We start from the raw sequence: 27,035 nt of genomic DNA on the forward strand, positions 1-27,035 counted from the left end.
GCTGAACAAGTTGTGGTATATGAATGTAATGGGATACTATTATATAACATATATTAGTCTATAATAAATTATATAGTAAATAGCTGATGTTAAAACCAGCAAAACGTATGGTCATATCCTTTCTCCTATACATGCTGCTTATGTGACCACAGTTAATTTTTTTAATCTTTCAAAATTCTAGACAACTATCTAAGACTATAAATTGTGGAGAAGTTGACATATGTTGGTAAGGTGAATTTCTTCTTTTTGGAGTCCTGTTTACACATGATTCATGGAATATGTTAAAAATGAATGCATAATTTCCCTGGAAATAGCACCCTTTTCAGGTCTTAACTTTTTTCTATATTAGATTGCTTGGTAACATAAAGGAGGGAGAAAAAATGGAACTCAAAATCTTACAAAAATAAATATTAAAGTCTCACTTACTCCTGAATAACCATTCCCATCCCTATGTTACTATTATGGAATGGCAAGTTTAAGTCTAAATGTAGAAAAAATCATGGATGAAAACAAATTAAGCATCAATAAATTGACATCAAAGTAGTTTTTAAGTCATATTCATTCATTTTAAAAGAGAAGAATGCTTGGTAGGGAATGCAAAGTAAAAGAGAAGTGTTATGAACTATGCATCCCATTTGTAGCTTGACAATTTAATATAAACTATTGGAAAATGGCAGTAATGATAATAAAATTATTGAGCTCAAGATGTCATAGATGCAATGCTCTTAATCCTTTTATTTCCTGATGGAATAAGTCACCAATTTTACAGTCTCATATGCAAAATTCTTCTTCTTTGTTGTTGCAGCAATCTTTGCTATTTAAGTCTGTCAAGGGAGAATATTAGAGTGATATTCAAAGTACTAAAGTTTTAAGACAAATTATAGCTGATGCTTATGTGATTAATATTCTGTCCTTCATGTCATATTCCATGTCCTCTGACCACAAAATTGTAGCACATTTTACACATCATTATGCAATAATATGAGATTAGGAAATACTTTTTAAAATAAGTACATCTACTTGCTGTTTACATTTTTCTTCCTTTTAAGTCTACTGTGGGATATAAAAATGCACTGCAATCCTTTTATAGCTATATAAGTGCTGTAGGCTATATTGTACAAATGGTGTTATCTCAGATACTAGATATAAAATATATGATGTTTATTCCAATAAATAGTATAAGGCAAATATTAACTAAAATATTTTACATTTATGGACAAGTAATAACTTAATTTGTATTTCAAGGATTTTTGTTTTCATGGCTTAAGAAAAAATCATGATAGTATTTTAGATAGGAAAAAAATGTATATATCTCACATTTATATATAAATTATGTCCCATGTGCTGACAAATATTCATTGGCAAAATGGCTTATAAGACTTCAGGAAAGAAAAAAAATGACTGAGGGAAAATGTAATTTAAAAGTACATTTATTTTGTTAAAAGGAATGAATAAAAAAAATTAGAGGAATTAATCATATTTTCATGATCCCAATTAAATACTTTTTATCCATTTTATTTTTTAAGAAGTCCATCAGTGGAATAAAGTTTTTCAATTAAATTGACTTGACTTCTTTAGAAGTCTTTGTTTAAAAACCCAACAAAGAATGTTTTAGTTCAAATTATTTTTTCTAATATATCTTAATGAATTATTAAAAATAATCATCTACCTTTACCCCTTCCATACTTAAAGAACAATTCCTTATGCAGAGGACTTAAAAAGAGAATAAAGAACCAGCTCAACAAACTAAAAATTCAAACAGTCCAACAAAGTAAATGGTATTTCATTCCAATAATTATCCACATCCATTAAGATGCAAAGGGGGTTTGACCCAACAATGCCATTATTAGGTCTGTATCCTAAGAAAATTTTAAAAGAGGTAAAAGGACTCACATGGACAAAAAAAAAAAAAAAAGTTTGTGCTAGCAAAGAATTGAAAAATGAGTAGACACTTTTATAAAAATGATGAACAAGCTGATTTTAGAAAGGCCTGGAAAATTTTACATGAACTGATGCTGAGTAAAACAAGCCTAACCAGGAATATATTGTACATAATAATAGCAAGAATGTGTGATGATCAACATTGAAAAACTTGATTCTTCTTGGTGGCAGTGATCCACAGCAATCCCAATAGATTTTGGACAGAAAATGCCACCTGCATCCAGAAAACAAACTAAAGAAACTAAATGTAAATCAATCCATGCTATGTTCACTTCTTTTTTCTGTTTTTTTTTTTTTAATCTCTACTATTTTTTCCCTTTTTCTCTGATTTTTCCCATCTAACATGATCATAAAGTAGTGTGTATTAAAAATTAAATTTACTAGAAAAAAAAGCTATGAAGGGTATATATTTTTGTATCTCTTTTGTGGACTAATTTACTCATTATAATTTTGAAGTGTTTTAATTATCTTGTTCTAATTTCCTCCATTTTCATTGTCATTATATACATAGTTGTTCTGTTTCTGCTTATTTCAATTTGTTGTAGTTCATATAAACATTCCCATATTTCTCTGAATTCATCATCTTTATAATTTCTTATAACATATTGCATTATATGCATATACAACTTGTGTAGTCATTCTCCAGTCAATTTTATTGTTATTTCCAACTTGTATTTTGTTTTTAATATGAAGGTATAGCACTTTTTTCTGCCTAACAATGGAATATTTGAGTTTTTAGGGTATGGCATTTTATGCACTTTATTTTTGCACAATTCCAAATCCATTTTAATAATAATTATTGTAAAAATCCATAGCTTCACCAAAAAACTATTGGGGTCCCCATCTTTTTGTTGATCCTGCAATTTTTGCTGTTTGGTGTTTTAATTTTTAGCCATTTTTGACAATTTTCTGAACATGAGATGAAATGAAAGCAATTTTAATTTGTACTTATTTTGTGACTAAAATTCTGGCACAATTTTTTCATATAGTTGCTAATAATTTTCAGTTCTTTTCAAAACTGGTTTATATATATCCTTAGACCATTATCAATGACAATGACTTTTTGCTTTTAAATATTTCTATCAGTTACCCAGTTCTTATTTTCAGACACTTAGATATATTTGATTCAAATCAAAATGGGATATGGAATGTTCAAGAAGAATTAACATCTCTACTGTAAAGGCTTGCTGAGTCCATTTTTAGGCTGCTCATACACTTTTTGTATCTGCTTGGCACTCAGCTCTCACCTATGCTTTTAAGAAACTGTAGCATATAATGTGGCCACACCCTAGGAAAACTTATCTCAGAAGATAGGTGAAATCATGTTGAAGCTGATTCGTCATATTCAATGAATAATTGCTAGTTTAACACAAATAGAAAGCTTCTCTTGATGAAATGGTGAAATGAGAACAATTTGTTTCAATGATGATAAAGGTAGTTGAAGCAGGTACTGTGGAGTGGTTACACCTTGGTCAGACATGGAAGATGCCCAAGTCATCCATAATGACATATTGGGCCATTGCCAGTCATCTTGACTTTTGTCTTGCTACTTAACTTCAGCTACTCTGGAAGATAGAGAAGACTGATGACCCTGTGCAACTCTGTCTCATTTGAATCCAATTTATGAGTTAATGCATGAGTCAAAACATGATCTCATAATATTTATGGCCATTTTCAAAAAACAAAGAATAAACAACTGCAACACACATTCGATTTAAAGCTATTTTTGCACCAGTGAACTTCTTCCTTTTTTATTATACCCAAGTTATTTTTATCATACAAAAAGGTTTTCCTGTTTATCTGTAGCCCTTGACTAAAACGACTGATTGTATGGAACTCTCTTCTCAGTGGTGGAGATGTATTACATAATGCCATGAGTCTGCCCAAGTGGTTGGCCTGGAATGGCAAAAGCAAGATACAATAGAGTTCTAGTGTTTTTATGATTTCCAGCTTTAAGAAGGTAAATGATCATTCCAGTTAAATCAAATTACTTCAAGGAGAGAAAGGCCCTAGGAAAAACTCAATTGTAGAAATAGGCTTACATCTCCATCCCAGATTTATTGGTGCAATTTCAATCTAGTACCTCCTTCTTCCACTTTATGACAAGTACAGAGTAGCTAGACTCTGTTGGGAAACTTCTGTGCCCTTTATAGCAGAAGTCAAAGTCTTGGAGAAGGAGGAGTAGAGGAAACACTAGAGATCTATTCTTGCCTCCCTATAAGCCACATTGATCCCTTATAGAGTTATGAATTTATATTTTAACACCTTAACATTTTAATAACCTTATATGGTTCACTTCCATTTTTGTGTGGTATGAGTTTATTGTAATCATGCACTTATAATGACACCTATTGTGAGAATATATAGTGTAGTATTCTGTAGTGAATAGTATAATGTGCTATTCTAAATCTAATTTTGACAAAACTAAATTCTTTTCTAATCTAATTTCCAAAAGAAATTCTTATCAAGAGGGGGTGGAGCCAAGATGGCCAAGAGACACATCACTATCTGACCTCCTCTGACCTCTCAAACCAACAGTAGATTAAGCCTCTGAACTGGTTTTAGGGTGGCAGAACCCACAATTATTTGGAGAAAAACACATTTTCAGAAGAAAATACTTAGGACGATATTCAGAAAAGGTTTGTTTTAATCTGGTAAGGGGACAGTTTGCTGAGCCCAGACTGCTGTGTAGGGAGCCCAGAGCAGGGAGCTGAGATGGGGATCCAGAGCACTGAGGCATCCATGTACTGGAGAATCTTCTGTGAGGCCCTTAGGTTACACTGCCCTAGTTTCAAGCTTGTGGTTTAGCAGATTTGCTGTAAGGCACCTAAAAGCAAATACAAAGGGCAAATTATAAACTCCTGAAAGATCATGGGACTTGGCCACATTTACCTAGAACTGGAAGTCAGTCAGCAGAACTTCCCTAGGGAAAATTAAAGCAGTGTTGCACCATTGTCTTAAAAGCAAATCTCAGCATGTTAAAAAATGAACAAAACAGCAAAAAGAACTCTGACAATAGATAGCTTTTATGGAGAGAGTGAAGAACAGACTTCAAACCCTGAGGTTTCTAAAGGCAAATAAACTCCAAATTAAGCCCCAAAGGGAAATAATTCACAAGGCTTTCTTGGAATATTTCAAAAAGGATCTTTTTTTTTAATTTAAATTTTATTTTTTTTTATTTTATAATTATAACTTTTTTTTTTTGACAGTACATATGCATGGGTAATTTTTAACAACATTATCCCTTGCATTCACTTCTGTTCCAATTTTTCTTTTCCTTCCCTCCACTCCTTCTCCTAGATGGCAGGCAGTCTTATACATGTTAAATATGTTATAGTATATGCTAGATACAATATATGTGGGCAGAACTGAATTTCTTGTTGCACAGGAAGAATTGGATTCAGAAGGCAAAAATAATCAGGGAAGAAAAACAAAAATGTAAATAGTTTGCACTCATTTCCCAGTGTTCCTTCTCTGGGTGTAGCTGATTCTGTCCATCATTAATCAATTGGAACTGAATTAAATCTTCTCTTTAAAAGTATCTTAAAAGAGAATTAGAAGAAAAATGGGGAAATGAATTGAGATCTTTGCAAGAGGGTATGGAAAAGGAAAAAAAAAAAACATAAATTAACTGAAGAAAACTCCTTAAAAATAGAAAAGATGAAATGGAGAAAGCATATAACTATCTACAAAATAGATTTAATGAAATTAAAAAAAAACATATAACTCCTTCTGAAATAGATAGGAAAAAAGAAAATTCATTGCAAAACAGAAATTGTGAAATGGAAAAAAATTATTTAGCAAAACAATTCATTAAAAATTTCAATTGAAGAAAACAATAGGAGCTAAAAAAAGTAACAGAAGAAAATAATACACTAAAAATTAGAATTGAGCCAATGGAAATGAATGACTCAATAAGACTTCAAGTGTCAGTCAAACAAAACCAAAAAAGAAAAAAGAAAAAGAAAAAATAGAAGAAAATGTGAAATAACTCGTTGGAAAAACAACTAACCTGGAAAATAGATTTAGGAGAGAGAATCTAAGGATTATTGGACTTCCTGAAAGCCTGGATGAAAAAAAAGGCCCTAAATTTTATCTTTTAGGAAATCATCAAGGAAAGCTGCACTGATATCCTAGAACCAGAAAGTAAAATAGTCATTGAAAGAATTCACTGAACATCTCCTGAAATAGACTCCCAAATTAAAACTCCAAGGAATATCATAGTTAAATTTCAGTATTATCAGATAAAGGAAAAAATATTGCAAACAGCCAGAGCAAAACAATTCAAATATCAAAGAATCACAATCAGGATTACCCAAGACCCAGCAGCTTCCACCTTAAAGGACTGAATGGCCTGGAATCTGATATATCACAAAGCAAAGGAACCTGGATTGCAGCCAAAAATCAACTATACAGCTAAATCAAGCATTATCTTCCAGAGAGCAAGATGAGCATTCAATGATACAGGTGAATTTCATTTATTTCTGATGAAAAGACCAGAGCTGAACAAAAAAACAAAACAAACAAACAAAAAAAATGATCTTCAAATACAGAACTCAAGAGAAGGATAAAAAGCTCAAAAGAAAAAACTTTTGAGAATTCTATTTCTGTTAAGGTACACTTACAGAGGGTGGTATAATTTGATTTTATTGTGATAATATGAAAAAGAAAGTAGAAGTGGAAAGGGGAATTTTACTGGATAAAGAAGAAAATTGAGTACAATGAGGGAAATTCCATCTCACTATCAAACTCTGCATACATTTTGATCCAGCAGCATTTCTTCTGAGGTTATATCTCAAAGAGATCTCAAAGGAGGAAAGGGACCCACATGTGCCAAAAATATTTGTGGCAACCTTTTATATAGTGGCAAGAAACTGCAAACTGAGTGGATGTCCATCAGTTGGAGAATGGCTGAATATGTTATGGTATATGAATGATACGGAATATTATTGTTCTATAACAAACAATTATCAGGATGATTTTTAGAGAACCCTGGAGAGAGTTACATGAACTAATGCTAAGTGAAATGAGGAGAACCAGGATTTCATTGTACATGACAATGGCAAGAATATATGATGATCAATTTTGATGGATGTGGCTCTTCCCAATAATGAGACAATTCAGGACAGTTCAAAATCTTGTGTTGATGAGAAGCATCTACACACAGAGAAAGGACTATGGGAACTGATTGTGGATCACAACATAGCATTTTCATTTCTTGTGCTATTTGCTTGAATTTTATTTTTTTTTCTCATTTGTCCCTTTCTTACCTGATTCTTCTTGTGCAGCAAGATAATTGTATAAATACATATGTCTATATTGGATTTATATATATATATATATATATACATATATATATATATATATATATATACACTAACATACATATACTAACATACTAACATAACTATCTACTATATTGTTAAACATTGTAATATATATTATAATGTTTAACAATATAGTGGATTACTTGGCATCTAGGAGAATGGTTGGGAGGAAGGGCAGGAGAAATTGGAAAACAAAGTTTTACAAGGGTCAGTGGTGAAAAATTATGCTTGCATATTTTTTGAAAATTGAAAGCTTCAATAAAAACAATTTTAAAAAGAAATTCTTATCAAATAGGGAGCTATTTCCTAGATAATTTTTGTTTTGAAGTTTATCTAATATTATGTTTTTGAATTCCATTAATTTTTATTCTTCTTATTGACCTCTTGTCCTTTTTGAACCAAACAAAATAATTTAATGATTACTATTTTATATAAACTAATTTCAGGCTATTCTATGAACTGTTATCTCCTTCACATTCTTTCAGCATTTCTCTTGCTAAACCAAAGGAATATTTAAATTTCTTTTAACTCCGTGTATGGCACACATAGTAAATGTTTTATAAATTCTTGTTGACTGACATAGTTTCTCCTTGCAATGTAAGTGGCATAAAACTAAGTTTGTAAATAGTTTTGGTAGTTTCATCATTTTTCATCATTCACCCCAAACCAGTCTTGATTTAATAATTCATTAAACATTTATTAAGTGTCTACTATATGTCAGGCACTGTGTTAAGTGCTGAGGATTCAAATAAGAAAAAAAAAAAGATGTTGCTTAAGGGACATTCTGTCTTCAGAATTATTTTTCATCTGAACTTTGGCGACTAAGTAATAAAGTTATGGAAACATTGTTGAAAGCATGAATATTTTGTTATCTGCAATTCTGATGATATCACCATGTTTTTTTTTTTTTTTTTTTTTTGTAATATGGAATGGGACTGTGCAAAGACAATAACATTGTGACTGCCTCTAAGTATCCCAAATACCATCAAATCAATATATATCACTGTCCTTTTTTTTTGGGGGGGGAATATTAATATTAATATGATATTAATATTAATATTGAAGTACTTATAACATAATACTGCATTGGTGGAATTCTTAAGTCATGAACTCAAGTAAAATAATGGCTATATTTTTATATATGTTGGTATTTGGCAGGAAATTATCCTTGATCTATTGACTCCTAACTGACTAGAGAGAATGAATTCCTTTAGCATCTGTAATTATTCCAAAACAGACTCTTTCCCAATAGCTTTATGTATGTTATATGGATACAATTTTAGTAAATGAAATGGTTTTATAATACTAATAAACAAGGACTTAGAGTAATTATACTGTGTGATAGTTTATATAGAGAATAATCATGGTCTATGTTATTTTACAGTATGTTCAAATATTTTAATGCATTAATATTACTTCTAAATGCTGACTTCCAATATAGCAGATGTGTATAACATTGGCATACTGCTACTTCTGTGTGTCCTATTGCTAAATTAATATACTTTTAAATTTGCATTTGGATGACAGGACTGAATCTTTATTTTTAACACATTTTAATTGGCTATAATAATTAAACGTGAATGGAACCAATAAAATAAAGTGTATTACTATATTTTATTGTTGATGTTTGTTATTAAACTCAGTGTGAGAGTACATTTGATATCTTGTCATTTTGCATAGAGTGCAGTTGAAATTATAAAAAGGGATACCCCTGACTTATCAAATAAATGTAATATACCATCAAGGAAATCCATTGGAATCTCCTTTAGAAGTTCACTTATGCTCACCTATGATAATCATATTATCATAGAAAAAAATCAGAATTCAAAAGAACTAAAGAAGTCATTCAGATCAGTGGTCTCTAAAATGCAGGATGGAGCTTCATGGATGTCCAAAGCTTGACCCCAAAGGGTGTGTGATCAGCAGACTGAAAAGAAGGAAAGTATATTCTTCATTGTCAAATGTGGAGATTACAGTAATAAAAAAGTATATTAAGGAGTCAATATTGGGAGGAGGAGTGGTAGGCAAAAACTGGTTGTAAAGAGTTTTTAAATATTAGGCTGAGAATTTTGTGTCATCCTAGGGATAAAAAGGAATTATGGAAAATCATTGTTTAGGACTGGAACATGATAAGATAGGTACTTTAGAAACCAATTTTACCATAGTGTGAAAGATGGGATGGAGAGGGAAGACAATAGAATCAAGCTGAGTGCTTAGGAGACTACTGTAATTGTATTAGAATAAGGTGATAATGATGTGAACTAAGTTAAATGCTTTGAAAATGAAAAGGGGACAGGTGAAAAATATTTTGTCCATTTGATTTTCTTTTCTTCTATAATTGTATTAATTTTGGTGTAAGTTATAGTAACTTAATACACACATTTAGGTGACTAAAAAACATTAAACATTTGTGATATACTGAACTAACTTCACATCAAAGACATATAGCTGCAGAGAATCTAATTAAAATTGGATGATTAAGTAAGTTGGCTGCATCTATTATTTATAATTAGAGGTTGTGATCTTATTTAAAATTGAGTTCCAAGTTTTCCTCACATTCTCAGGGCAACCAACATCCTAGAATTGGACCCCTCTGATAACATTTCAGAGAGTAGGTATTTTCCTCCAAATTTCTACATGAACACTCTGGACTGAAAAACCCCAAATCTCATCTAAGAATTATGATTTTTTTAACCATCTATATAGTTACATGTAAAACCATCTTTTTAAAAATTTGAATAACTAGTGATTATTGAATCTAGAATTAATGGCTGATTTTCTCCAGTAATCTCATAGAATGTAGTTGAAATTGTGGAGGAGCATATTCCTGACTTATCAAAGAATTGCAATATAAGGTTAGACCATCAAGGGAGTCCATTGGAATCTCCTTCTCTATAGATTCACCTATACTCGCCTGAAGAAAGTTAACAGTATTGTACTATCATTCTAGAAAAGCCCATCGTCTCATGTGCAATGTAGTCTTAGACCAAGGACATTCTAGTATCTTTAATCAGTTTCTCAAATAGCCATTAGAAAATGAAAAAAAAATTATGTTGGCTTTCTTTAAAATTCTAGCAATCTGTTCCAGGGCACAAAATATATAGGGCAAAACATTATGAATAATATGGCTCTATTCACTTAAGATGAATTTTTTTCTTGATGCTGTAATTCTATTCCTTAGGTAACAGAGTAAAGTTTTACTTGCTAAATGTGATATTTATAAAATTAAGGGTTATTCATTTATTATTATTCATAAATGAAAACTCATCAAATTTTCCGTTACCATTGAACACAAACAAATGATACCTTCTATTTGAAAATTATTATGTAAATAAAATATACTATGGCTTGCAATTGAAAAACCACATAATTGCTTACCTTCTACAAATATCATGAAGATGTCATATCTGCCATATTGTCTGTTTGAGAAGGGTGGAATCAAGATGGCAGAGACACTACATGTTTCTCTCTGACCTCCTACAACCCTCAGACTAATTAGCAAATCCAGGCTCTGAATTAGCTCTGGACTGGCAGAACCCACAGATATTGGGAGTGCCACCAATTACCAGCAGAAGATAATTTCTTTTTTTAATTTTAATTTTTTATTAATTTTATAATTATAATATTTTTGACAGTACATATGCATGGGTAATTTTTTTTTACAACATTACAACACTTCTGTTCCGAATTTTCCCTTCTTCCCTCTACCCCCTCCCCTAGATGGCAGGCATTCCCATACATGTTAAATATGTTATAGTATATCCTAGATACAATATATATGTGCAGAACCTAATTTTTTTCCCACAGAAATAATTGGATTCAGAAGGTAAAAATATCCTGGGAAGAAAAACAAAAATGCAAACAGTTTACACTCTTTTCCTCATGTTCTTTCTCTGGGTGTATTGATTCTGTCCATTATTGATCAATTGGATCTGAATTAGATTTTCTCTTTGTTGAAGATATCCACTTCCATCAGACTACATCCTCATACAGTATTGTTGTTGAAGTGTATAATGGACTTCTGGTTCTGCTCATTTCATTCAGCATCAGTTCATGTAAGTCTCTGATGAATACAATCCTGCTGGTCATTTCTTAGACAACAATAATATTCTATAACATTCATATGCCACAGTTTACCCAACCATTCTCCAACTAATGGGCATCCATTCATTTTCCAGTTTCTAGCCACTACAAAAAGGGCTGCCACAAACATTTTGGCACATACAGGTCCCTTTCCCTTCTTTAGTATTTCTTTGGGATATAAGCCCAGTAGTAGCAGTACTGGATCAAAGGGTATGCACAGTTTGATAACTTTTTGGGCATAATTCCAGATTGCTCTCCAGAATAGTTGGATTCTTTCACAACTCCACCAAGAGTGCATCAGTGTCCTAGTTTTCCCACATCCCTTCCAACATTTATCATTATTTTTCCTGTCATCTTAGCCAATCTGACAGGTGTGTAGTGGTATCTCAGAGTTGTCTTGATTTACATTTCTCTGATCAATAGTGATTTGGAACACTTTAATATGAGTGGAAATAGTTTCAATTTCATCATCTGAAAATTGTCTGCTCATATCCTTTGACCATTTATTAATTTGAGAATGGCTTGATTTCTTATAAATTAGAGTCAGTTGTCTATATATTTTGGAAATGAGGCTTTATCAGAAACTTTAATTGTAAAGATATTTTCCCAATTTGTTACTTCCCTTCTAATCTTGTTTGCATTAGTTTTGTTTTTACAAAACCTTTTGAATTTGATGTAAGCAAAATTTTCAATTTTGTGATCAATAATAATCTCTAGTTCTCCTTTGGTCACAAATTCCTTCCTCCTCCAGATATCTGAGAGGTAAACTATCCTATATTCTTCTAATTTATTTATGATCTCATTCTTTTTGCCTAAATCATGGACACATTTTGTTAAGTGTGAGTCCATGCCTAATTTCTGCCATACTAATTTCCAGTTTTCCCAGCATTTTTTGTCAAATAATGAATTCTTATTCCAAAAGTTGTGATCTTTGGGTTTCTCAAACACTAGATTGCTATAGTTATTGACTATTTTGTCTTGTGACCCTAACCTATTCCACTGATCAACTAATCTATTTCTTAGACAATACCAAATGTTTTGGGTTCTAGAACAGATGCAGCTAGGCCACCTTCATTTCATTTTTTTCATTAATTAATATTGATATTAATATTTCATTAATTATCACTCTTTACAGATAGTATGATAGTATACTTTGAGAACCCCGGAGAATCATCTAAAAAGCTATGAGAAATAATCCAAAAATTTAGCAAAGTTGCAGGATACAAAATAAATTTACATAAATCATCATCATTTTGATATGTGACTAACAAAATCCAACAGCAAGCAATACAAGGAGAAATTCCATTTAAAATAACTGTCGATAGTATAAAATATTTGGGAATCTATCTTCCAAGGGAAACTCAGGAACTATATGAGCAAAGCTACAAAACACTTTCCACACTACTAAAGTGATATCTAAGCAATTGGAAAAATATGGAGTGCTCTTGGATAGATCCAGCAAATATAATAAAGATGACAATAACTGCCTAAACTAATCTATTTATTTAGAACTATACCAATACAACTTCCAAGAAACTATTTTACTGACCTAGAAAAAAATAACAAGAAAATTAATCTAGAAGAACAAAAGGTCAAGAAATTTAAAGAGATTAATGAAGAGAAAAGCAAATGAAGGTGACCTAGCTATACCAAATCTAAAACTATATTATAAAACAGCAGTCATCAAAACCATTTGTTACTTGCTAAGAAATAGAGAAGTTGATTTGTGGAATAAGTTAGGTTCACAGAACAAAATAGCCAATGACTATAGCACTCTAGTATTTGACAAATCTAAAGGTCCAACAAATGTGGCAATTTGTACAAACAAAACTAATGCAGACAAGATTAGAAGGAAAACAATAAACTGGGAAAACCTTTTTACATCCAAAGATTCTGATAAAGGCCTCATTTCTAAACTATATAGAGAATTGACTCAAATTTATAATAGTTCAAGCCATTCTCCAATTGATAAATGGTCAAAGGTTATGAACAAACAATTTTCAGGTAAAGAAATTGAAACTATATGTAGTCAAATGAAAGGGTGTTCCAAATCACTTTTAATCAGAGAAATGCAAATTAAGACGCTCTGAGATACCACTACACACCTGACAGTTTGGCTAAGATGAAAGGAAAAGATAACAATAAATGTTAGAGGGAATGTGGGAAAACTGGGACACTGATAGATTGTTCATGGAACTGTGAATGGATCCAACCATTCTGGAAAGCAGTTTAGAACTATACTCAAAAAGTCATCAAACTGTGCTTATCCTTTGATTGAGCAGTGTTTCTACTGGGAATATATCCCAAAGAGATATCAAAGGAGGGAAAGAGACCCACATGTGTAAAAATGTTTGTGGCAGCCCTCTTTGCAATGGCAAGAAACTGGAAACTGAGTGGATGCCCATCAATTGGAGAATGGCTGAATAAATTATGGTATATGAATATTATGGAATATTATTGTTCTGTAAGAAATGACCAGCAAGATGAATACAGAGAGGCTTGGAGAGACTTGCATCAACTAGTGCTGAGTGAAATGAGCAGAACTAGGAGATCATTATACACTATGGAATACTATTGTTCTGTTAGAAATGACAAGGAGGATGATTTCAAAGATCCTTTGAGAGGCCTATATGAGCTGATGCTAAGTGAAATGAGCAGAACCAGGAGATCATTATACATGGCAACAAAAAGTCTACACAATGATCAATTCTGATGGATGTGGCTCTCTTCAACTATTAGAGAATTCAAACCACTTCCACTTGTTCAGAGGTTAAGAGAACCCTCTATACCCAGAGAGTGAATTGTGGAAACAGAGTGTAGAACACAATATAACATTCTTACTCTCTCTGTTATTTGCTTGCATTTTGTTTTATTTCTCAGTTTTTCTTTCCCTTCCTTCTTGATCTGATTTTTTTCTTGTGAAGGAAGATAATTGCTTAAATATGTATAGATATGCTGAATTTAACATGCATTTCAATATATTTAACATGTATTGAACTCCCTGCAGCTAGGGCATGGGGGGAGGGGAAGGAGAGAAATTTGGAATAAAAGGTTTTGCAAGGGTAAATGCTGGAAAAATTACACATGCATATGCTTTGCAAATAGATAGATAGATAGATAGATAGATAGATAGATAGATAGATAGATAAACAGACAGACAGATAAACAGACAGACAGATAAATGAATGAATAAATAAGAAGAATATAAACTCTTAAAAGAGACAAATGTTATGTTTGTTGATTTTTAAACTTAGCTTGTATCTACAGAAGGCAAACTTAATCACAATTCAATTAAAATAAGAATCAGACAAACAGGTGATACAGGCAACTTCATTGTCATAAAGACAAAAGATAGATGATGGTAAAAAGATAGTCGTCTTATCATAAGATCATAGATTTAGATGGAAGAGACATGAAATTCATCTTATACAATGCCTTAATTATATTGGCGAGGTTACTGAGGTCCAAAGGAGTCAGTCCACCAGAATGCATTTATAAAGCATTTACAATGTATCAGGTGGATGGCTAGACACAGTGGGTAGAGTTCTGGAATTAAAGTCAGGAAGAACTTGATTTAAATCTAACTTCATAAATTCCTACCTGTAAGATTTTGGACAAGTCTTTTAATTTCTGTTTACTATTTTAGAAAAAAAAGTGATACATGGGATCATAAGAACTGGTCATGATTGAAAGGCCTAAATAACAATATGCCAGTTATTGTGCTAATCACTGAATTGATAACAAATTCATTACAATTATTTAATTTAATACAGTTTTCTAAAGGAACTTGCATTTTTAAACTGGAGAGACAAAATGCAAGCTACTATGTATCTACAAGACATATTTAGTATAAATGAGAATTTATCTCTAAGAAGGCATTAGGGGGAATAGTGATGGTCAAGAAAAAAGCACATAGTAACTTATCACAAATGAAACAAGTATTAACTTAACTCAGTTGGATTGGAACCCAGGCTCCCCACATCCAAATCTTTTTTTACTTGTACTATGCTATCTTCAATCATGGAGAAGACAAAATGTAGGGCAAAAGAGATGATAATATTATTATGAATAATGAATTATGCTGGAATTGGAGGGAAAGCTGATAATAATGGAGATTCGAAACGTGCCCAATTACAAAACTTCTTTTTATTCTTCATAAGCCTTGCTACAGTCTACTAAAAATCATAAAGACATTCATAATATTTTTTTTGCCCCTTCAGATGTTGATTTTTGCTGACCCTGCTTTTTGGTTTGGGAACATGGCTCTGTCCTCCTCTGCTCTTAATTTTGATGTAGCTATATAGTTTTCATTTTTTACATTCATGAGATAAATTATTTTCCTGAATATGCTAAACCAAAGATCCTGATCTTATTGGTTAGGATCTCACATAGGTAAACAACAAATTAAGACTATTGCCCTTACAAAAGAATTCAGTATATTACTCTTGATCTTAGAAAATACTCAGATAAAAGTACTTGAAGAATCATTTCAGTTAACATTAAAGTTTTAAGAACCCTTCCTCAGTGGTGTTATCAAAGAAACATGGAAAATGGAGCATTGCTCTCTCATGAGGAATTGACTAACTTTATATTTAATCTTTTGTCATTTTGAAATGGTATGAGAATTAAGTAGGGAAAAGTATATAGTAAATGATATTTTAATTTCCCCAAATTTGTATTAATATAAACTTCTTTAATACACTGTAACTATTGATAATATAGGGACATTGATAGGTGAGGAGGAAGTGATAAGGATTCCCATTTGCTTAATGAGTAGCAGTATCCTAGCTAAGGGCTTCAGATTATACTAAAGCTTGAGTCAATGAGTTTACAGCCAGTCTGTTTCTTATAGGATATAACAGAATGGAATCTAGAAGAGACTGTGAGATCAGTAAATCAAAAAACATTAAATCTAAAAATAATATTTTTACTATATACAGCTTTTTCTTGCTTTTGTTTCTGCTCACTTTGCCTTTCATTATTTCATGCAAATCTATGCATGTTTTTTTCTATCATCATGGAGCTCATCATTTCTTATATTACATTAGTATCGCTTTACAGTCATTTACCACAGCTTATTCAATCATTCCTCAATTGACAAGCATCCCTGCAATTTTCAATTCTTTGTCAGCACAAAGAAAGCTGCCATAAATATTTTAGAACAACTTTGAGGGACTGTCACAATTTCAGAGGTAGAACTAAGATTTAGATCAACAATCTATATTATATGCCATAATAGACTCAAAATAAACTGTTTTATCTTTTCTGATTGTCCTATTGATTATTTGGTTAAGAATGCTCAAAACTTAAAATAGGTAAGCCCAGTTCCATGAAAATAAAAACTTTGTTATGAAGAAAATCAATATAGCTAGGTAAGAATGGAAGCTATTGATTGGGGGAACATAGCTGTATCAAATATCTCTGATGAGAATTTGATATACAGGATATATGAAGAAATAGATTTCACACAAACATACACAAACAAGTGTAATCAAGAACCATTACCTTTGGGGCAAGCAATTAAAACACACCAACAAAGAATTATGGGGAAAAAAAAAAGAAAGGAATGATAAATGGTAGGAAAGAAAAAATGATGAAATGAGGGAGGAAGAAAAAAGGAAGGAAGAAGGAAGTGTGGAAGAAAGAAAAAAGAAAGGGAAAATAATAAAAAGAAAGAAAAAACGTATCAAAACTGTAAAATAATATTAAAATCACTAATAAGAGAAATGCAAACTGAAACATATGTAGGGTTTAATCTTATACCCAAATTTTTTGCAAAGATTACAAAATGTAGAAATAGAGATAGGACTAAGAAGAATTAAAGTAGTAAGGAAAAATATAATATATTATAGCTATATTATGTATATATAATATAGTTATGCCTATCTGAATTGGTATAACTATTTTGGAAAGATATTTAGAACTATTTTTAAAGTGATTGAAATATGTCTCAAAGAGATCAAAGATATACTGAAGAGAGTAATATATCCCCGAGTTTTAATATTATCTTTTTTTGGTACCAAAGAAGTTGAGGGGGGAGGGTAGATGCAAAGACATTTATTGACCAGGGGCAGTTAAACAAATTATTGCACCTAGATATAGTAGGCTATTGAGCTGTGAAGATAATAAATAAAAAGAATTCAGTGAGGTAAGGGAACACTTATATGAACTGAGACAGAGTGAAGAAAACAGAATCAAGAAAATAATATACATGTTTACAATGATGTAAATGCAAGAAACAAAAAAAAGCCTTTAATTATATGATTAAGTTGAGAAAATAATTAAGAAAATATAGTTCTTTCTTTCCCTTCTATGGAAATATGTGGGAATTCTTGGGTAGAATGTTCTATATATTGTGAGCTTTTCTTTATGTCTTGGTTGATTTTGCTAAAGTATATTTTTAATCTTGTAAAAATAATTTCTCAAAGGTATGGCACTTTGTATAGGGAAAAGAAGATGATGTAGTTTAGAAATGAATGGCATAAAATATCTAGAAATTTTGAAAAGTGAAAGGTGTCAAATAGGGGAAAATATTCTTTTTTTATTAATTTTATAATTATAACAGTTTTTGACAGTACATATGCATAGGTAATTATTTACAACATTATCCCTTGTACTCCCTTTTGTTCCGAATTTTTCCCCTCCTTCCCTCCACCCCCTCCCCTAGATGGCAGTCATTCCCATATATATTAAATATGTTATAGTATATCCTAAGTACAATATATATGTGCAGAACCAAATTTTGTTGTTGTTGTTGTTGCAAAGGGAGAACTGGATTCGGAAGGTAAAAATAATCTGGGGAGAAAAACAAAAAAATGCTAATAGTTTACACTCATTTCCCAGTGTTTCTTTTCTGGATGTAGCTGATTCTGTCCATCATTGAAATAGGGGAAAATATTCATAAACCAATATTCACACATAAACATATTTGCCATAAATGTAATGTAGAACTAATGAGTTTCTTGAATAAAGTTGTGTCATAATCAGATCTGTGTTTTAGAAAACTTTCTTAATTGGGATTTGAAATGTAATAGAGAATATTTGCCTTTATTGTCATAAATATCATTCTGCCCAGAGATCAATGCTTGGAATCATGATCCTTAGAATAGTGCTTCTGATGTCTTAGACTTATAAAACCCTTTACTTGGAAAGAATTTCAAGCTTGCCTATTCTCATCTTTACCTGACACCCAAATCTATGTAGCATGATCAACAGCCAATTTTCTAGACTCTATTTGAACAATTACAGTATTGATACAATAAAAACATCCTTTATTCTTGTTGTTGTTGTTGTACAACTTTGATTATTTTTAAAAGTTCTCTTTAGTACTATGACTAGATATGAAAATATTTGTATCTTTATCCACATGCTCCTGTTAATGTTCCCTCAGAATTTCACTGAATAAATTTAATTTCTGAAATATATAAAAGATGTTTTAAATCATAGGAAATAACTTATAGGGCAAGAAATGCAACTGACTTATTTATTTGCTGAGGCAACTGGGGTTAAGTATCTTGCCCAGGATCACCCAACTAGTAAGTGTTAAGTGCCTGAGACCAGATTTGAACTCAGGTGCTCCTGACATCAGAGCTGGTGCTTTATCCACTGCAGCACCTAGCTGCCCTGCAACAGACTTATTTTATACATGAGGAACCTGAGGCTTAGATTATTATATAATTAGTCAATATCTGAGTACAATTTGAACTTAGAGCCTCCTAATTTGCAGTGCTGTTTTCACATCTATGCTGCCATATTGAAATAGGAGACATATTCTGTTTTGTCACCTCTTCTCCATAAGTGTTTGTTTTCTTTTTTAAATGTAAGCTTCGTTACAGCAGACACTGTCATTGCTTTTGTTTTATGTTCTAAGAAAAGGGACCTAGCTATAATTATATTATAAAGCAATGGTCATCAAAATCATTTGGTACTATCTAAGACATAGAGTTGTGAATCAGTGGAATAGGTTAGGTACACAAGACACAATAGTCAATGACTGTAACAGCATGATGTTTGATAATCCAAAGACTTCAGCTTCTGGGAGAAGAACTCATTATTTGATAAAAATTTCTGAGAATTAGAAAATAGTATGGCAGAAACTAGACACAGACCAACACCTAATACCCTATATCAAGATAAGGTCAGAATGTGTCATGATTTAGACATAAAGGGTGATTCTATAAGCAAATTAAGAAAATAATGAATTTATGGTTACAGCTAAAATTAGAAGGAAAGCAGAAAACTGGGAATATTTTGTTATATTCAATGTTTCTGATAAAGTCTTCATTTCTAAAATATTAAAATATGTGACTCAGATTTATAAGAATACAATCCACTCCCCAATTTATAAATGATCAAAGGATATGAACAATTTTCAGATTAAGAAAGTAAATTCATTTATAGTCATATTAAAAAAAAAACTTAGTCACTATTGATTAGAGAAGTGCAAATTATGACAATTTTGAGGTATAGCTTTATATTTCTCAGATTGACTAAGATGACAGGAAAAAATAATGATATATGTTGGAGGGGATGTGGGAAAACTGGGACACAAATACATTGTTGGTGAATTTGTGAACTGTTCCAACCATTCTAGAGAGCAATTTAGAACTATGCTCAAAGGACTATCAAGCCCTTTGCAAATCCTTTGCATATCCTTTGATCCAGCAATTTTTCTACTGTATCTGTATCCCAAAGAGATGGTTAAAAAAAGGAAAAAACCCACATGTGCAAAAAATGTTTGTAGTAATCCTTTTTGTAATGGGAAGGAATTAGAAACTGAGTGGATGCCTATAATTTGGAAAAATGCTGAGTAAATTATGGTATACACATAGAATATTATTGTCCTATAAGAAATAGTGAGCAGGCATATTTCTGAATGACTTGGAGAAACTTGCATAAATTGGTGCCAAATGAAGTGAGTACTACCAAGAGAACATTTTACACAGCAACAAGATCATGTGATAATCAACTGTGATATACTTGGCTGTTTTCAACAATGAGGTGATTCAAGACAATTTCAAGATACTTAATGATGGAAAGACATATACATCTAAAGAGAGGACTAATAAAGTTAATGAAATAAATATACAGTAGTATTTTTTTACCTTTTTTGTTGTTGTTTGCTTACTTGCTTTTTCTTTCTCTTTTACACCCTTTTGATCTGATTTTTTTTTTTTTTTTGTGCAACATGATACATGTGGAAATATGTTTAGAAGAACTGGACATGTTTAACCTATATTGAATTACTTGCTGTCTAGACAAGGGAGAAAGTGGGGAGGGTGGGAGACAAAATTTGAAACACAGTTTTGTAAGGGTGGGTGTTGAAAATTAACTTTGCATGCATTTTGAAAAATAAATCAATAAACAAATAGACAAACACTGTTATTTAATTAATAAGCATAATACTCCAAGAGAAAAAATAAGGTAATTTAATGAAATAGAAGTATTCTAATCTTTCATGAGGAGACCCGAATTGAACAACAACAATAACAAATAATCTCCAATATCATGACTCAAGAGAAACCTAAAAAGATAAAGGGAAAAAAGAAAACATGAGGAATTCAATGGAGCCAAACTGCTTACATATTTACATGGGAAGATGATACTTGTAATTCTTAAAACTGTCCCACTAATAGTATAATTAGAAGGAATATACATAAACAGAGCCTACAGGTATAATGTGAATATGAGGAATGACATAAAAATAATTAAGGAACAAGAAAGAGTTATATATTGGGTACAGAAGGAAGGGAGTAGAATGAGGAAAATTATTTCACATGAAGAGGCACAAAAACCTATTATAATGAAGGTGGAAATGGTAGCTTGGGCAATAGGCATTACTTGAATCTTACTCTCATTGGCTAAAAGAGGAAATAATATACACAATAAGTTGAATATAAAAATCCATCTTACTTGACAGGAGAGTAGTAGTGTAAGGGGAGAGGAGTATGGGATTTAAAGAAGAAAGATTACACCAGAGGAGGTAGTAGATAGAAGCAAAACACTGTTAAGACTGTTAAATATGAAAGGAGAGAGGGAAAAAATAGGATGGAGAGAAAAAATATAGTTAGTAATCACAACTGTGAATGGAAATTGAATTAAATAGCCTATAAAAAAGAAATAGATAGCAAAATGGATCAAAACAGTAAACCTAAAACTTATGCTGTTTACATGAAATACATTTGAAGTAGAGAGGTACACTCAGATTAAAGGTAAAGGACAGGAGCAGAATATGTAATGCTATAGCTGAAGTAAAGCAAACACACATACATACATACACATATAGCAAATGTAGGGGTAGTCATCCTCATCTCAGACAAGCAAAAGCAAAAAGAGAACTAATTAACTACATCTTGCTAAATGCTGTAATAAACAATGAAGTGATATCTATACTAAAAATATATGCACCAAGAACATCCAAATTCTGTTTTTTTAGTTAACTTTTTTTGCAGTGTTATTTTTTCTTTTTTTAATAATAGCTTTTTAATTTTCAAACTATATGCAAAGACAGTTTTCAACATTTACCATTGCAAACCTTTGTGTTCCAAATTTTTTCCATCTCTTTTCTCCAACTCCCTCTCCTAAAGGATAAGTAATCTAATATATGTTAAACATGTGCAATTCTTTTATAGATATTTCCATATTAATCATGCTGCACAAGAAAAATGAGATCAAAAAGGGAAAAATAAAAGAAAAAGAAAACAAAAAGCAAGCAAACAATGAAAAAGGTGAAAATATATTGTGATCCACATCTTGTCCCAAGAGTCTGGTTTTTGAATGCACATGACTCTCTATCACAAATCTATTAGAAGTGACTTGAATCAGCTCATTGTTAAAAAGTGCTAGGTCCATCAAAATTGATCATCACATAATCTTGTTCTCTTGGTTCTACTCACTTCACTTAGCGTCAGTTCATGCAAGTCTCTCTTTCTGAAATAATCTAAACATCCAAATTCTTTTTTATCTCTTATTTATTGTAGTAAGTTTATTTAATTTTAGTGCACATTGCTTTATAAATCATTTTGGGAGAAGAAAATCAGAATCATTGAGAAGTCCCAAGACTTTCATGGTTGATCATTGCACATACTTGCTGTTACTGTGTACAACGTATTCCTGGTTTTGCTTGTTTTGCTCAACATCAGTTCATGAAAATCTTTTCAAGCTTTTCTATAATCAGCTTGTTAATTTTTATGGACTGACAATATTCTAGTACCTTCATGTACCACAACTTCTTCCGCTATTCCCCAATTGATGGGCATTTACTCATTTTCCATTTTTTTTTTTTTTTGCTACCACAAAAAGAGCTGCTACAAACATTGTTGCACATGTGTTCCTTCTTTTATGATTGCCTTGGAATACAGACCTAGTAGTGTCACTGATGGATCAAAGGGAATGTACAGTTTTATATAGAGTTGTTTGAATGATTTTCTAGGATTCTCTAAATATATCATCATATCATATGCAAAGAATGATAATTTCCTCATTGCTTATTGTAATTCCTTTAATTTCTTTGTCTTTCCTTATTGCTAAAGCCAAGATTTCTAGTACAATATTGGATAATGGTGGTGATAAAGGTCATTCTTATTTTGCTCCTGATCTTATTCACAATGTGTCCAGCTTCTCTCCATTTCAAATAATACTTGCTGTAGATTTTAGATATACTGCTTATTATTTAGGAAAGTTCCTATCTCTATGCTCTCTAGTGTTTTTAATAGGAATGGATGCTGTATTTTTCCAAAAGCTTTTTCTGCATCTATTGAGATTATCATATGATTTCTGTGGTTTTGTTATTGATATGATCTTTTATGGTAATAGTTAACTGATATTGAAGCAGTCCTGCATTCCTTTTAAAGATTCTAGTTGGTCATAATGCATTATCCTGCTGATAAATTGCTGTAATCTTTTTGTTAATATTTTATTTAAATTTTTTGCATCAATATTCATTAGGGAGATTGGTCCATATTTTCTTTCTTTGTTTTGGCCCTGGTTTAGGTATCAGCGTCATATTTGTGCTGGAACTCTGTCTTCCCAGAAATCAGCCATTGTCAGGATCACTAAATGTCTTTATTCTTGATCTTTTACAGTCAAGATCAGTGGATTAAATCTAGCAATCTTCCCACACACCTTCCTCCCTCAAACACCACACGAGGAGAGACTGAGAGTGAGCGTCTCAATTTCCTCTTCCTCCTCCTACTCCTCCCACACCTCACTTCCCCCTCTTTGTCCCACCAATCAAGTCAGCACAGAATAGCTGGGGAGGGTCAACCTTCAAACAAGTTAATATGGAACCATCCAATTGGCAATTAGTCTCATGTGCTCCATTATCCAAGTGCATTTGCTCAGTTCTATCCTTTACATATTTGTGTTGCAGAAAGAATTTGGTAATGCCCCTTCTTTACCTATTTTTTCAAATAATGTACATATTATTGAATTAATTGTTCTTTATATATTGGGTAGAATTCAGTTGTAAATCCATGGGGTCCTGGAGATTTTTTTTTAGGAAGTTCATTAATGGCATTTAATCTCTTCTTCTAAAATGGGATTATTTAAATAATTTATTTCTTCTTCTGTTAAAATGAGAAATTTATATTTTTGTAAATATTTATCTATTTTGGTTAGATTGTTAGACTCATTGCTCTACAGTTGAGCAAAATAGCTCCCAAGTATTGCTTTAATTTCTTTTTCATTAGTAGTGAGTTTACCACTTGCATTTTTGATGCTGGTGATTTTTTTTTTTTTCCTTTTTCTGAACAAATTAACCAAGGGTTTATCTATTTTGTTAATTTCCCCCCCATAAAACCAATTCTTAGTTTTGTTTATTAGTTCAATAGTTTTCTTGATCTCTATTTTATTAATCTCTCCTTTCATTTTCAAAATTTTTAATTTGGTATTTAATTGAGGGTTTTAAACTGTTTCTTTTTCTAGCTTTTTTACTTATATGCCTAATTCATTGCTCTTCTCATTTTCTATTTTATTCATGTAGTTATTCAGCTGCTGGATAGTCCTGACCATTACTCTTTGATATTTTATTATTATTATTATTATTATTATTATTATTATTTTTATTATTATTATAGCTTGCTGTATGTTTTCTTTGAGATTATAGTTTTGGAGTTTCACAGCAATGTTCCTTGGGATTTTCCTTGTGGGATCTCTTTCCAAAGGTAATTTGATGGATTCTTTCTATGAGTATTTCCCCCTCTGTTTCTAGAATATTGGGACAGTTTTCCTTAATGACCACATATAGTATGCTATCTAGGATCTTTTTTTTTTTCAGTCATGGCCTTCAGCTAGGCGAATAATTTTTAAAGTTTATCTTCTGGTTCTATTTTCCAGGTTGACTGTTTTGCCAATAGGGTATTTCACATTTTCTTCCATGTTTTTAGTCTTTTATTTTGTTTGGATGATTCTTGCTGTCTTACAAAGTCATTAGCTTCTATTTGGTGTATTCTAGTTTTTAATGTGTCTTTTTCTTCGGTTATCTTTTGTATTTCTTTTTCCATTTGCTTGTTTTTACTGCTTAAGCTGTTTTTTCTTGAATTTATTTCCTTCCTTTTCCAAACTGTTGACTTTCTCATGCATCTCTCTCATTTATTTTCTCAATTTTCTTCTACCTCTTTTACTTACCTTTGGAAAAATTTTATGAGAATTTCTAAGAAGCCTCTTTGAGCTTGAGACCAATTTATGTTGCTCTTTGATATTTTTTCTGTGGACATTCTGTTTTCCTTTGACTTTGTAGTTTTGTCTCCCCTGTCACCATAGTAGCTTTCTATGGTTAAGGTTCTTTTCTGTTTCTTGCTCATTTTCTTTCCTTTTCTTTTGGTATTTCCTTTTTTTTTTTTAAACTTTTAAGGTGAAACTCTACTTCTGAGGTAAAGGTGGCATTGCCAAAGCTTCCTGTGTAGCTCTGAGCCTTGGCTTTGAGAACAGGGATCTATTTTGTTTTTAGGGGGTAACTTTGCCTGCTCTGTTCAGGAAACAGTCCGGTTTCCCAGAGTTTGCCTTCTGAGCTGGTACTGGAAGCTGTCCCACTGATATGATCCTCTATTGAGCTAGGAATGAGTCTTAGTTACTGATTTGCTGTGATTAAGACTCTATCATTAGCTTTCCCAGAGTCTATCTCACCAGGACTGAACACCTTTTTCACTCAGTGAGACTGATCTTTCTTGAAATTTTTTTCAGTTTATCTTTAGCTGGAGAGTGGTTTCATTTCATCAGACCTTCTTCAGAGGCCTAGTTTCATGTGGTTTTTGAGAGAAACTGAGAGAGCTCCAGCAGCTTCCTACCTTTATTCCACCATCTTAGCTCCACCCCTATGAATCAAGCAACCAAAATTCTTAATGGAGGAGTTAAGTGACTTACACATTCAATAATAAATAAGAAATAGAGAATATTATGAAATGTAAACTAGATCTTTTTGATTTTATCAAATTAAAAAGCTTTTGCACAAAGAAAACCAAAGCAACTAAGATAATAAATCTTGGAGAAAATGATGGAAAATTTGGACATCAACTCACTGTTGGTGAAGTTATAAAGTGGCAACCATTTTGGAGGGCAAATTGGATTTGTATCCAAAGGACTATACAACGGTGCATATCCTTTGTTTCAGCAATAGTATTATTAAGGTCAAATCCCCAAGAAACCATTTTAAATGGAAAAAATGCATTAGCAAATGTGTTTAAAAAATCCATTTTAATGTTGGCAAAATACTGGAAATTTAGGGGATGCCCATCAATTGAGGAATGACTGAATAAGTTGTGGTGTAGAATATAACAAAATATTATTGTATAATAAGAAATGAATAAGAGGTAGATTTGGGGGGGAAATAGTGAAAACTGGTAGGAACTGATAAAAAGTGAAATAAGTAGAAAGAGGAAAACATTCTGCCCGGTTATCAATAACATTTTGTGGTGATCAATTATGAATGACTGAGCTCTTCTCAACAACTCAATGATCTAAAACAAGTACAAAAGACTAATGTAGGAAATACTATCCAAATTCAGATAAGGAAATGATACATTTTGAATGAAGATTGAAGCATATTTTTTCACTTTATACTTTTTTTCTTATTTATTGTATTTTTGATCTGTTTCTTCTTTCAATACTGTGATTAATATTAACACAGGTTTTATATGATAATGAATGTATAAGCTATATCAAATTGTCTAACATTTTAGGAAGAGGAAGGAAAATTTATAATTCAAAAATCTTATAAAAGTAAATGATAAAAAATTGTCTTGACATGTAATTGGGAAAAATAAATGCTATCAAAATAAAAAGCATGTGCTGTTATAATTCTAAAAAAACTTGTTTTTTCTTCCTCTTTCTACCCATCCTCTCTCCTTTCTTTCCTCCTTCCAATCTTCCTTCCTTTTTCTTTCTTTCCTTCTCTTTCTTCATTTTCTTTCTTTCATCCCTCCATTCATCTCCCCTTCCTTTTTCTCTTCTTTTCTTTCCCCCTCCTTCCATCCTTCCTTTATTCCTTCCTACCTTTCTCCCTTTATCATTCCTTGCTTTGTATAAAATAACAATAAGTGGGTTGAATAAGCTCTTCATTATTTTAATAACATGTAAAAAGCACTTAAGACTTGGAAGATATGTAAGTTTTATTTTCTTGCCAGCTGGTTTTTAGAAAATCTGAAAGAAAATTAACTTACTTTGGTCATCATCTTTGAAATCTTGGAA

Source organism: Sminthopsis crassicaudata, chromosome 4, assembly GCF_048593235.1.
Source record: "Sminthopsis crassicaudata isolate SCR6 chromosome 4, ASM4859323v1, whole genome shotgun sequence".
In the NCBI taxonomy this organism is placed as follows: Eukaryota; Metazoa; Chordata; class Mammalia; order Dasyuromorphia; family Dasyuridae; genus Sminthopsis; species Sminthopsis crassicaudata.